General features: G+C 43.9%; 1 non-coding gene across 1 annotated transcript; it reads right to left on the reverse strand.

The window, feature by feature from the left end:
* Positions 1–3,444: 3,444 nt before the first annotated feature.
* Positions 3,445–3,517, reverse strand: Trnak-uuu (transfer RNA lysine (anticodon UUU)). Its single transcript has one exon. It is a non-coding gene; the product is annotated as a tRNA-Lys (tRNA).
* Between the last annotated feature and the right edge of the window lie 9,643 nt (positions 3,518–13,160).

A 13,160-nucleotide genomic window follows, 5' to 3' on the forward strand; every position in this document is an offset into this window, starting at 1 on the left:
TTTCCCTTGTCGAATACATTTTTTTTTCAGTACACAAGTCGATCCCTATGCAGGGCGGGGCCCGTGGGAGGGGAGGGGAGTTGAAGGGGGCGGTGGGGGTGGAGAGGTGAGTGAACGATTGCGGCTGTGGTGGGTTGTCCCTTGTCGAATATATACGTATACCATCGGAATTTCGTATCTTTCCCTTGCCGCAATGCAGCGAACTTCACGAAGTTGACTGTTCCAAGACCATGCACTGTGCCCTGAACAACTTGACCGTTATAGGACTTTAATGGCCAGTAGGTCATTGAACTCAACTCCAAACTTTAAGCCTGTGTGAAAAAAAAAAAAAAAAACTTTACCTTGACCTTGACCCAAGTTAGTGCGCATGTACGTGCGTCTGTTTTTTGTTGTTATTTTGTTGTTGGTGGTTGGTGTGTTTTTATTTTTGGTTTGTTTTTTTGGTTTTGGGGGGGGGTTTTTTTGTTTTGTTTTGTTTTTGTACGTACGTTTGTTTTTTGTTGTTTTTGGTTTGTTGTTTTGTTGTTGTTTTTTTTGTTTTTTTCTGGAGGAGGGAGGTGGGGGTATGCATGTATCACTAAATCTTGCTCTGTATTTGTACAATCATGATTTTCGATTCATCAGTGTTTGATGATCTACTAATCTGTCCCAATATTTCTCATAATCCTCGGCGGGCACTTCAGTTGCTAATTAAGACATATATTCTAGGTCCGGCATTACTGATTCTCAGTCAACTGCCCCACTACTGTTGAAGTAAGTTGAAGAACCCGTTGTTAGCTCAGTAGAGTCAAGATATGACGTTAGGGGTGGGTGACAATTGAAGCACTGACACAGTCCATGATTGATCACTTAACCGTCATGAAACTGGCATCAGTGTGTCACGTCAGTGCATGACAAATTTAAGGCGAAGAAGATATCCGGCGTCCGCGGACACGATAAACTGACTGATGACAAGTGCAACCGGTCACGGTGAACAACAAAGCCGCATGTGTAATCCATCATTCAGGACGTATGTGTCACAGTGCGTGCTGTGGGAAAGTGTGTCAGTAATGTGAGGCGGTGTGTTTGATGTGGGGGTGGGAGTGGGAGACAATGGCGGCAAACAGAAAACTGCTTGAGTATGAGGTCAATGAGTCAGTGTGCCGGAACTGGTGTTAGGCCTTCACAGTCCATATCCGAGTCGATTTTTCTCACTGAAATGTACTTCGTTTCCACTTGTCATGATCATCACCGGCTAAGGCTGTCAAGTTGGCCTGTGTCATTAATATTTTCATATCTCTCTCTCTCTCGATCTGTGTGTGTGTGTGTGTGTGTGTGTGTGTGTGTGTGTGTCAGTGTGTGTGTGTCAGTGTGTGTGTGTTTGTGTGTGTGTGTGTCGTTGATGGTAAGACTGAAAAACATTCGTCAGTGTTTACCGTGTACAGAACCCTTAAAATTTAGCCTTGGCATTTCGGAAGCTGCAGACGGAACAGTCGACGGATCACCGTACGCAATGAAGCTAAGTTAATTATGGTACACTTTGCAAACAGGAGAAAGGTAATAAGCACATCAGTCCGCGGTTTTGTCTCAACGGTTCTATTCTGTCCTCAGCTGTCATTTATGACTTAACGGAATACAACTTGAGCCTAAATATTACTGATTTTAAAAAAATATTTTGTATGTTTGGGTGTTTTTTTTAATTTGTTTGTTTGTTTTGGGTTTTTTTGTGTTTTTTAAAAACTTTTTCGGGATACCTTTTCCCGAGGGGCAGTGGCCTATGATTACAATTAATAATGACTTTCCGACAGTTCACGTGCTGTTGTGTTGACTATCGTGCGCCTGTGGCTTTAAGTTTTACCGATCCACGCGCCTGCACGCTTTCACTAAAATGGGCCCCCTTACCCAGTGGTATGTGACCTCCACCACGACCTCTGTAACCCGGGCTCACTTCGAGGCCGTGAATAGCTCACGACCTCTCGATCGGTGTGTGTGTGTTGCCATCGACTGCGATGGACAGCAAGAAATTGTACAGTCTCGGCAGCAAAAGAAAACAAAACAAAACAAAACAAACAAACCAAAAAAAAAACTGGACGAAAATCTCTGGAGTTACCCCTTCCCGCCATCCGTCTGTGTGTGTATGTGTGTCTGTGTGCATGTCTGTCTGTCAGTCCCTCCCTGTGTGTGTGTGTGTGTATGTGTGTGTGTGTGTGTGTGGTCTCTCCATAAGTGATCTCCGCAATCTCACTAAAAGGTTGTTCCCGGCTGTCGCCCACATCTTTCCCGTCATGGCGAAGTGAATTATGCCCCCCCCCCCCCCACCCCCTCCCCGGCCCTGCGACTGATGCAATGACTTGTAGTAGCTCCCATAGACATACATTAACATATATTTCAGTGGTAGCTCCCATCTCCACACCTGATCATCTCCCTCCATCTCAGTCTCTCTCGCTTTGAGCAGTCATACAAACTGAACAGTCGCTAGCCCGCCTGGTGACAACTTGAAAACGAGCACATTCACGCCTGGCCATGACATAGGTGTAAAGATGCTCTCAGTTTTATCACTGAGCAGCTGTGGGTGAAGATTAACTGACAGAACTCAGTTTCAGTTTCTCAAGGAGGCGTCACTGCGTTCGGACCGTGAATCCATCATTTCGGTACACTGGCCACATCTGCCGCAGGCAGATGCGGCTTGACTGAGCAGCATATCCCAACGCGCTTGTCAGGCCTTCAGTGCATGCATATATATATAATGAGGCCTCTATATTTGTGTACCCGTCAGAGTGGATTTCGTCTAAAGAAATTTGCCAGAAAACAACGTGTTTTTTTCCGTTTGCCATGGGTTCTTTTTCAGTGCGCCAAAACATGAGCTGCACACGGGACATCGGTTTCAGTGTCCGCGTCAGTCTCATTCGAATGACTAGTCGCTCGGTTCTTTGTTTTTTCAGTCACTGAGTCAAACTTGGGAGAAGGAGCGAGCCCGTGAGCGGGAATCGACCCCACGCATCCTCACGGACACTGACGGTTTGGCAAACTGAACGGATAAGCATCTTGATTATTCTGCCAACTTCCTCTTTCGGCGCCTTCCTTCCTTCATGATTCACAGCGAACCTATACCTCAGTACTATACGAGTTAAGAGTTGTGTATAAAATGATCGACACAAGAAGTTATGCCACTAGTCGCCAGTCAGTGTGTGAACTCCACTGAATCTACAAGCAGTAATGAATACAGGGAGTGGTGGGAGTTTCACACTTGAGTGAGTTAAAACACCCCCACCCCACCCCCCCACACACACCCACATCAAGCGCAACGGCTGTGAAAACTTTAAAAAGAAAACAAAAAATGACGACGGAACAGACTGATGTTTTATATAGATAAGTCCCTGTACTTTGGGTAATCACTGTGATGATGGTGTGAAATTGAATATCGCATCGGATTTCTCTTGCTGCAGGGGAAAAAAAAAGAGACAGCGCCCAATATGGGACTCGAACCCATGACCCTCAGATTAAAAGTCTGATGCTCTACCGACTGAGCTAACCAGGCTGTCGACAGATTGAGGACAGCCAGGGATTACTCTTTGTAGACAGTGAGAGGGAGCGGCCGTAAGTCTAACATGAAAGGAAAGATCACAAAGTATTGCAGGTTGGACTGGGTGCCCAGTTACCACACTCAAGGCACAGGTCATTGCTTCCCGTACAATTTCCTGACATTACGCAAAACCCGTTCTCATTCTCTCCACTGTTTCAATTGCGTTGTTTTTCTGTTTTAAAAACAAATTTGAATGTTATGACAGCAAGTAATGCTCAGTTCAGCTAACCACCAGAGGCCCATTTAACATACAAGGTATGCAAAGCCAGGAACCCAATGCTTTTTATCAACCACTGACTCCGCCTTCGCGACTGTGTTTCCATCAACCTCTGGACAAGGCCTACCGGTCATCAACGCCGGAATGGTCACATTCCCACTTGAATGCGCAAGTCACATTTCTAATACTGAATCAGAAACTGTAGCACGTCATCAAAAAAGGAAACCAAGAGCTAGTCATAATTATAATATTATAAAATTATATATAATATCACTTTACAAGGTAAGAAATTTCCCCCCTTTCCCCTTCTAGTGAAACCAGTGTCTTCTCAGCTGACGTCAACGAGACCGTGAAAGTAGGAGTGCTCACTGTTTTGTTATGCTTCTCTCGCCTACACATCACGTGGTATTCTGCCGAACGGAAAGCCAAAATGGCCGAAGCTGAACCAAGCTGGCCAATTGGGAACCGTGAAGGAGCGATGACGTCACGAAAAACATGCAGGATTGTCAGTTTTCATTTCGGTTCGCTTCTCTTTTGTTGATTCAAGGATCAGACTTGCTCGAACACCTCGTGCTCTAGATCGATTGACAAGTGTAAAACGGAAACGCAAAGGCCGGAAAATAGGAAGAACGTTGATAAGCTTGATCATGAGGCAAGATGTCCATTCATCGATTAAACTTGGCTTTGCGAATGGCTTCGACCAGTTCGATTCAGTTGAGAGTGTGTCTGGTGTCTGCGTGTGTCACTTTCAGTCTGTTGTGTGTGCGTGTGTTTCTTCTTCGATTTTACGCCTGTTCACTGAGATGGAAAAAAAGTACGCACGCACACACGCGGCTCGTTCTGTTAGTGTGCTGTCAGAATGTGTGCTTGTATGCACTGATCAAAACCGTCAAAATTTAGATCAGTGGCTTGTGAGTGAGTGTGTGTGTGTGTGTGTGTTTCTGAGTGGTGTGTCAATGTGTCTAGTGTGTTACTCGGCTTATATCACAGATTGACTAAAGTTTACATCTGGGCCAACAGCAAAGTGAGAGCTGTATTATCAATGGTTTCTCCTGCCAATGGGAAACCATTTACAGTTTAGTCTTTTGTGAAGGACTATGACTCTCAAACTAGGAGGCAAAATTGCACTGGCTCTTAGTGCTGCAGTCTTGTGGGCTAGTTGGCCTTTGGGAACCATCCCAACGCCGACTGTCCTAAAACCCTCTTGGCCGAGAGAGTGGGGGTGTACTTGGGCAAGACACTCTCCATAATAATCAAATTCTAGCCCAAATAGTCGGAACAGCAGTTGCCTCCTCTGCTGTTCTGATGGTCATAGTCGGACACGACTGACTATCATATATATATATATATATATAGTGTGAGTGTGTGTGTGTGTGTGTGTGTGTGTGTGTGTGTGTGTGTGTGTGTGTGTGTGAATGATTCACCGCCTGCTGTGTGTGTGTGTGTGTGTGTGTGAGTATGAGGGGGGGTGGGGGGCGGGGGGGGGGGGGGGGGGGGGGGGGGGGGCAGGGTGCGTGCATACGCGCGCGCGCGTGTGTGTGTGTGTGAGTGAGTGAGTGTGTGTGTTGTGTTAGAGAGAGATTGAGGGAAAGAGAGAGAGCGAGAGAGAGAGAGAGTGTGTGTGCCACTATCTCTCTCTGTGTGTATGTGTATGTGTGTGTATGTGTGTGTGTGTGTATGTGTGTGTGTGTGTGTGTGTGTGTGTGTGTGTGTGTGTATGTGTGTGTGTGTGTGAGTGTGTGTGAGTGTGTGTGAGTGTGAGTGAGTAGGTGTGTGTTGTGTTAGAGAGATAGAGGGAAGGAGAGAGAGAATGTGTGTGCATGTTTGTGTGACTTTGTGTGTTGGGTGTGGAGGTTGGTTTCGAGCAATGTGAGCCAACAGCTCAAGCATACATATACACACCCACACTATCACAGCTCAAAACAAACATACATACTGACACTGCGCGCGCGCGCGCGCGCGCACACACACACACACACAGAGTACAGGGCAAAATTCGCATAATTTTACCTCAGTATCCGATAAGGATAAGATGTTTTCCCCCCAGGTTTCCAATTACTCTCTGTGTACATTCTAAAGTGGGCAGGTTTTCATGCATGTTCTGTCTTTCGTATGCATCTGACATTTGCCTCAGGTGAAGGATGGAGTTTTCACTTCAGCACACACACATTATAGTCCCACTTTTTCTCCACTGCTGAATCCGCAGTCAGTAAGAAAAGATCCCCAAACAGAAGTTGATTTTTTAAAATCCACTTTCCAAGACACTTGTTCACACCTCCCCAGCCCTTTAGTATTATACCTACATAATACTTAATGACTAGACGGGCGCAATAGCCGAGTGGTTAAAGCGTTGGACTTTTTAATCTGAGGGTCCCGGGTTCGAATCTTGGTAACGGCGCCTGGTGGGTAAAGGGTGGAGATTTTTTCCGATCTCCCAGGTCAACATTTGTGCAGACCTGCTAGTGCCTGAACCCCCTTCGTGTGTATACGCAAGCAGAATATCAAATATGCACGGCACGTTAAACATCCTGTAATCCATGTAAACATTCGGGTTATGGAAACATTAACATATCCAGCATGCACATCCCCGAAAACGGAGTATGGCTGCCTACATGGCGGGGTAAAAACGGTCATGCACGTAAAAGCCCACTCGTATACATACGAGTGAACGTGGGAGTTGCAGCCCACGAACGAAGAAGAACACTGTATGACTGCGTTTGTAATGAGAATGTCATGTCTCCTGCATGAAGATTTTCATGAAAATTTCAAAGCAGTCAATTATTACTGCTACTTTTTACCCAAAGGATTCCACAAATTGATGCGGCATAAATGATTGTAGACACAGTCTCACTAAAGTCACGATCAGCATCTGGCGACAAGACGCGCCACTTCCCTTGTGGTAGAGAAGGCGATAAAACCTGTAAAACTGTCAGGAAAATCGCAAAACTGGAATATCATGAGTAAAATTTTGACTTTTCAATATTTCCTCCCTATTCTTCACATTTTTGTGTCCGGGCGTTCTCCGCTGTTATTTTCACTCTGTGCCCAAGATGGGACCCACTAGGGTGGACTTGAACATATCACACGCAGGCATACTTGAAAACATGCGCGCGCGCGCGCGCGCGTGCGTGCGCGTGTGTGCGTGTGTGTGTGTGTGTGCGTGTGTGTGTGTGCACATCCAGTTTGATGTTCACCTTATATACTGATCTGAAGACACATGTCTTGTTTCAGTTTTCTGTGTTTTTCTTTGAAACAGTTATCAAGCAGTGTGTTCCAAATTTCCCAACTGAGCAAGATCTACAATGACACTGAAAAGCAACTGACAGCCTAGGCCCACATTAATTCTCTCCTTTGTTCATCAGACGGGAACCCGGGTCGAGACTGATGAAACTGACAATAACAGACACAGGTCGAGACTGGTAAAACAGGTCGAGACTGATGAAACTAACAATAACAAACACAGGTCGAGACTGGTGAAACAGGTCGAGACTGATGAAACTAACAGTCACAGACACAGGTCGAGACTGGTGAAACAGGTCGAGACTGATGAAACTAAAAATAACAGACACAGGTCGAGACTGGTGAAACGGGTCGAGACTGATGAAACTAAAAATAACAGACACAGGTCGAGACTGATGAAACTAAAAATAACAGACACAGGTCGAGACTGGTGAAACGGGTCGAGACTGATGAAACTAACAGTAACAGACACAGGTCGTGACTGGTGAAACAGGTCGAGACTGATGAAACTAACAGTAACAGACACAGGTCGTGACTGGTGTAACAGGTCGAGACTGATGAAACTAACAGTAACAGACACAGGTCGTGACTGGTGAAACAGGTCGAGACTGATGAAACTAACAGTAACAGACACAGGTCGTGACTGGTGTAACAGGTCGAGACTGATGAAACTAACAGTAACAGACACAGGTCGTGACTGGTGAAACAGGTCGAGACTGATGAAACTAACAGTAACAGACACAGGTCGTGACTGGTGAAACAGGTCGAGACTGATGAAACTAACAGTAACAGACACAGGTCGTGACTGGTGAAACAGGTCGAGACTGATGAAACTAACAGTAACAGACACAGGTCGTGACTGGTGAAACAGGTCGAGACTGATGAAACTAAAAATAACACACAGGTCGAGACTGGTGAAACAGGTCGAGACTGATGAAACTAAAAATAACACACAGGTCGAGACTGGTGAAACAGGTCGAGACTGATGAAACTAAAAATAACAGACACAGGTCGTGACTGGTGAAACGGGTCGAGACTGATGAAACTAACAACAGACACAGGTCGTGACTGGTGTAACAGGTCGAGACTGATGAAACTAACAACAGACACAGGTCGTGACTGGTGTAACAGGTCGAGACTGATGAAACTAACAACAGACACAGGTCGAGACTGGTTAACAGGTCGAGACTGATGAAACTAAAAATAACAGACACAGGTCGAGACTGGTGTAACAGGTCGAGACTGATGAAACTAACAGTAACAGACACAGGTCGAGCCTGGTGAAACTAAAAGACAGATAAATAAAATCATTTATTGTTGGATAAGGTTTTTATTTTTTTATTTTTTTTTTTATTTATTTATTTTTGTGTGTGCAAAGTCCTGTAGTGAAGCCATATGATAAGCCAACAGATTGTGGGCCTTCATCTGAACATGGGTCAGAATTCACTGGAAAACCTCGTGCAAGCCAAAGCTTCAACACGTGTAATGAAAAGTAGCCTATTTGAAGAGAACACTTCAGAATTCGCTTCTTTTTTTTTTTTTTTCGTAGCTAACAACATTGTGTTATCTTTACAGAAATGTCTTGAACAAAACACGCAAATTCACTGGTATTCCCATTCGAACAAGCTGATCTAAAAGGCAATACAAGGAGTTTTAACTCACTCAGTACGGCCCGTCCTCTCTTCTCCTCTACACAGACCCCTCGGATGTCCAGTGGGTGTCTGAATGACCCAACCTTTAGCTTCCGTCGTCAGAATTGTGGTATTCTTTGTCAACATTCACGTCTTCAGTATAAGAGCCTTCCGCTTGCAATATTTTGATGATGGTAATTGGGGTGAAACGCTGTTAACGTCGTCTCTTTCGCCGTTCGTATCGAAAGAGTTAAAGTCGCGAGCGTGTATTCCAACCCACCCCAAACCTTTCAAAAGGCAATCATGCGGACCCTGCCTAGACGGCCAGTGCACTCGTCATTTCAATGCAAGAAACGTAAAAAAACTAACTGCTTGAGGACCGCCTGCACTGGGTGTAAATCAATAATACAGCAGAACAGATGTACTTTTATGGCGGAGCATTAACCGGCTATTCAGTTGTGTGTGTGTGTGTGTGTGTGTGTGTGTGTGTGTGTGTGTGTGTGTGTGTGTGTGTGTGTGTGTGTGTGCCGTGTGTGTGTGTGTGTGTGTGTGTGTGTGTGTGTGGTTCGTTCATTCTTTAGTTTAACGTCTTTTAACCGCTGTAAGTGATATTAAACAAGGGAAGAAAACAAAATCGAGGGGGAAAAAGATATTACTGTGTGCACATTCAACTAAGTGAAAGTGTGTGTGCGTGCGTGTGTGCACGCGCATGCGTGTGTGTGTGTACACGCGCGCGTGCGTGCGTTACATATAGAAAATGACCGACTCCCCTGAAGGTTACAGTCATTGCAAACAGAAAACTACAACTCACTGCACACAGCAGAGCGACATTGGTCTGTGGAGGGGAAAGGGGTATCTAGAGCGGAGATCAGGAAGGGGTGGGGGTTGGGGGTGTGTGGGGAGGGGTTGCGGGGAGGAGGGTGTGGGGGAAGAAGAGAAGACCGAGCTGAGCAGAGGTATTATAAAGAATACACACACACACACACACACACACACACGTGTACACCCCTCAGCCTACTCACCCCCTCCCAACACACACACACACACACACACACACACACACACACACACACACACACACACGTGTACACTCCTCAGCCCACTCACCCCCTCCCAACGCGCGCGTGCGCGCACACACTCACACTCACACACACACACGTGTACACCCCTCAGCCCACTCACCCCCTCCCAACACATGCACACAAAGGCCTACATGATCTATACAGTAGCAAATCGAATTTTTCTTCGACCGGCGTTGAATCGAACACCAGTCTCCCGTTTAATTACGCAATCGACCAGCTGAGAAACTGTAGATGCACTGAGATCGATGGAACGTAGGTGGTATTTTGAAACACACGGGTCATGATAATGATGATAATGATAACAAGAAAAAGACTAACAAAATAATGACAATAATAATAACAGTTTGAGAGTTTTGAAGGAAAAAAAACTTATACTGAGTATAGGTCTGTAATACAAAGTTAGAAGTATCCGAAGAATCACCTGATTTTAAAGAGTGGGGGGGAAAAAACACAACCTTTGCTTGTTTGAAACATGCGGGAAAATCGTGTGTCGAAATGTTTATAATTTTGCTGTCCAGTTCGTTTATGTCTTTAGTACTTCACTGTTTTCGGGACAACAGAGACACAAAAATCGTCGGGTACTGGTGTATGAGGAATGTACACTTTTGAATCTAGTTTTGTATAAACAGCAATCAATAACCGTTCTAAGTCAGTACTATTTCCATCTTTCATTCCCGATAATCTTTTCGGCAATAGGCATGCTTAAAAATGATTGTTAACTACATCTGGGATTTCATCATTAGTGCTGATTTGCAATCTGTATACCCCTTGTTAGTACTTATGTTAAGGGCATCCTAGATAGTTCTGGAGTCTTTTTTGTCAGTCACGTGGACTTTGTCTTAGTAAGACATGAACGTTGCTTTACGCTGTATTGAAGGGGCTTCGTTTCTTTCTTTTGCATTCTCTTCTTGGTGTTTTTTTTTTTCAGAAGACCCCTAAGGCACGTTTATTCATCAATCAATTTTCTTTAGACATCCACGGAGGTTTCATACGGGTGTTCTCACCCGTTTAGTCCCGAGTGGTGTCTGCTTATCATAAATATCGCAAAAGGTGATTGACCCAAATCCCATAAACTTTTCTTGATCAGTGCACTGACAGACACGAGAAAGCGGAGAAGAAATAAAATCAAGAAGAAATCAAACATCATGCTAAAATTGTTACCCTTTCACCGCCAGTCACTTTAGAGTACAAAACTCCCTATCACAGAAAAGACAGTGGTTAAGAATAGCTGGGGATTCCCCCTGCGATGTATAGAAAATGTGGCCTATCCTACCACCGAACATTAAGAGCAGTAGGTTTATGGATAACGGACCAGTGAATGGTCACCTTTCAGTGACATGGGTCCTCTACCACGCCTGTGCATAAATGCGAGCTTGGCGGTGAAAGGGTTAAAGCATATGTATTCAACAGTTTTACGACTCGCTTTTTGAAATCTAGCACACTATACCCACCTTTCTTCTTCGGGGCCGTGACACACGAGGACGAACATCCAGTGGTCGGAGGAGATTTGCTGCTTTCCTCAACATCCCGCTTACCTGAAACAGACATGATCTGTGAGGGTACTGGAACTACTGGGGGTTGTTCGTGTTGGTCTGTCAAGTTTCTGTAAACTGAACGCTGTATACATTTGATTGGATGATAGTGGTTAAGGTTTTGACTAATCAATACTAACAGTCGCCGAACGTAATAATTTCTTCCTCTTCGAGAGTGGCATCGTCCATCATTGAATCAGTAAATCCATACAAACAACAACAAAAACCAACCAACCAACCAATAAACAGTTGATTCATTCGGTCTGATTGTCACACTGCCGCATTCACTCAACTCGAGCTTTTGCTATGGGAACCTCCCTGTTCATGTGAGTGTCGTTCTGTGGCAGTCTGCTGAGAAAGCCTTTTGAGCTCTAACTCGTGATCCATTTCTTAGCTTTCTCTGCTCAAGCTCTGTTTCTAACCTTTTTTTGTTCTTGCTCTCTTGGAGCTCTTTTCTCTTCTTGCTCTGATCTCTTCCCTTCTTGCTCTCGAAGAATTCTCCTATCTTCTCTCTCCTGACATTGATTAACATACGCTATCAGTTTTTCATCAGAAAGTCCAAGGGTCTTTCCTTGAGAGAGGTACTTATCAAAATCATCCATGGCTGCGTCCCCAAATAGTCTTTTAGTAATGTTAACTCAGCGCTCTAAGATCGAATAAAACGACACAGGAAATTAAAACGTAACAAACTTTCAGTTCGAAAAATGCAATTCGCAAAAATAGGCAATCCTTTCCAGGACTGTCAATGCCAAGTAATTTACAAGTATGTTCTCAAATAATTTCTTAAAATGTATACATGTTCAACAAACAATACAAGAAGCAACGAGAAACAGCACAGTTAAAGAATCTGGTATTCCTTTATCTGAGAAAAAAAAATTCATATCAGCTTGATTCTAATTTTCTGGATTTCAGTTTAGATAAGAGCAACAATATCTTAAAGTGCAATGTAAATCTTCGAAAATGATACAATGTAATGTGCACGCCAAATGATTTCTAAACTAGTTCGAAGTTCACCAATGAAGAAAGATTCTGAAGTGTCATATATCAAATGAAAAATTGAAAATTAGAAACTTTTCCTTTTTCAGAGGTTAAGAGTGTGGTTGAATAATCATAAATATTTGGAAATAATTCTAAAGTCACATGTCAAAATCCGAAAGAACAATGACAATAATTACCAAATGTGACTCAAAACGTGCTGTTGTGAATACTAATCTATTGTAGTTCAACTACTCAGCAAATTAAGTGGGAAAACAAGAAAGTGTACACACTGAAAAATAGTGGAAATCTTGGCAGAACTGGGGGAAAAGAAATACAAAGTCACAATACAAGTACACAGTTTGTATACAATATTACATACATTTTTTTTTTATAATAAAGAAGGAAGTGCCTACACACACTATCAGAAGCCTTATCTAAAATTCAACAAGGGAACTATACAATAGATAGGAGCTTACTGATGTAGATTATATGGAGAGTTTTCAAAGTGGGAGAAAGAACCAAGAACGGAAGTATCAACTAACAGATGATCTGAGGAAAAGAAAAGAAAGCCCTCTAATGGCACCCTAATGGCAACCACTACCCGTAAACCTGGAGACGGGGTACCCAGAAACAATGTATCAACGTATCAACGGGTTAGAGTAAAAATGTTTTCAAAAACAAAATCTGGGGAGAAAAGTATCCTACCTGCAAACAAAAACACGACAAAACAAAACGTAATTATTCAATTGGAAAGAACATGTCTCTCCAACGCCATGCACCCTTGCTTCCAATATAGGAGGCAACAAAAGGTTGGAGCTAACAGTTCTAAAATATATTCAGAGGGGTAGAGTCTGTCTCTCCAACAAAAGGTTGGAGCTAACAGTTCTAAAATATATTCAGAGGGGTAGAGTCTGTCTC

Source organism: Babylonia areolata, chromosome 29 (genome assembly GCF_041734735.1).
Source record: "Babylonia areolata isolate BAREFJ2019XMU chromosome 29, ASM4173473v1, whole genome shotgun sequence".
Lineage (NCBI taxonomy): Eukaryota > Metazoa > Mollusca > Gastropoda > Neogastropoda > Buccinidae > Babylonia > Babylonia areolata.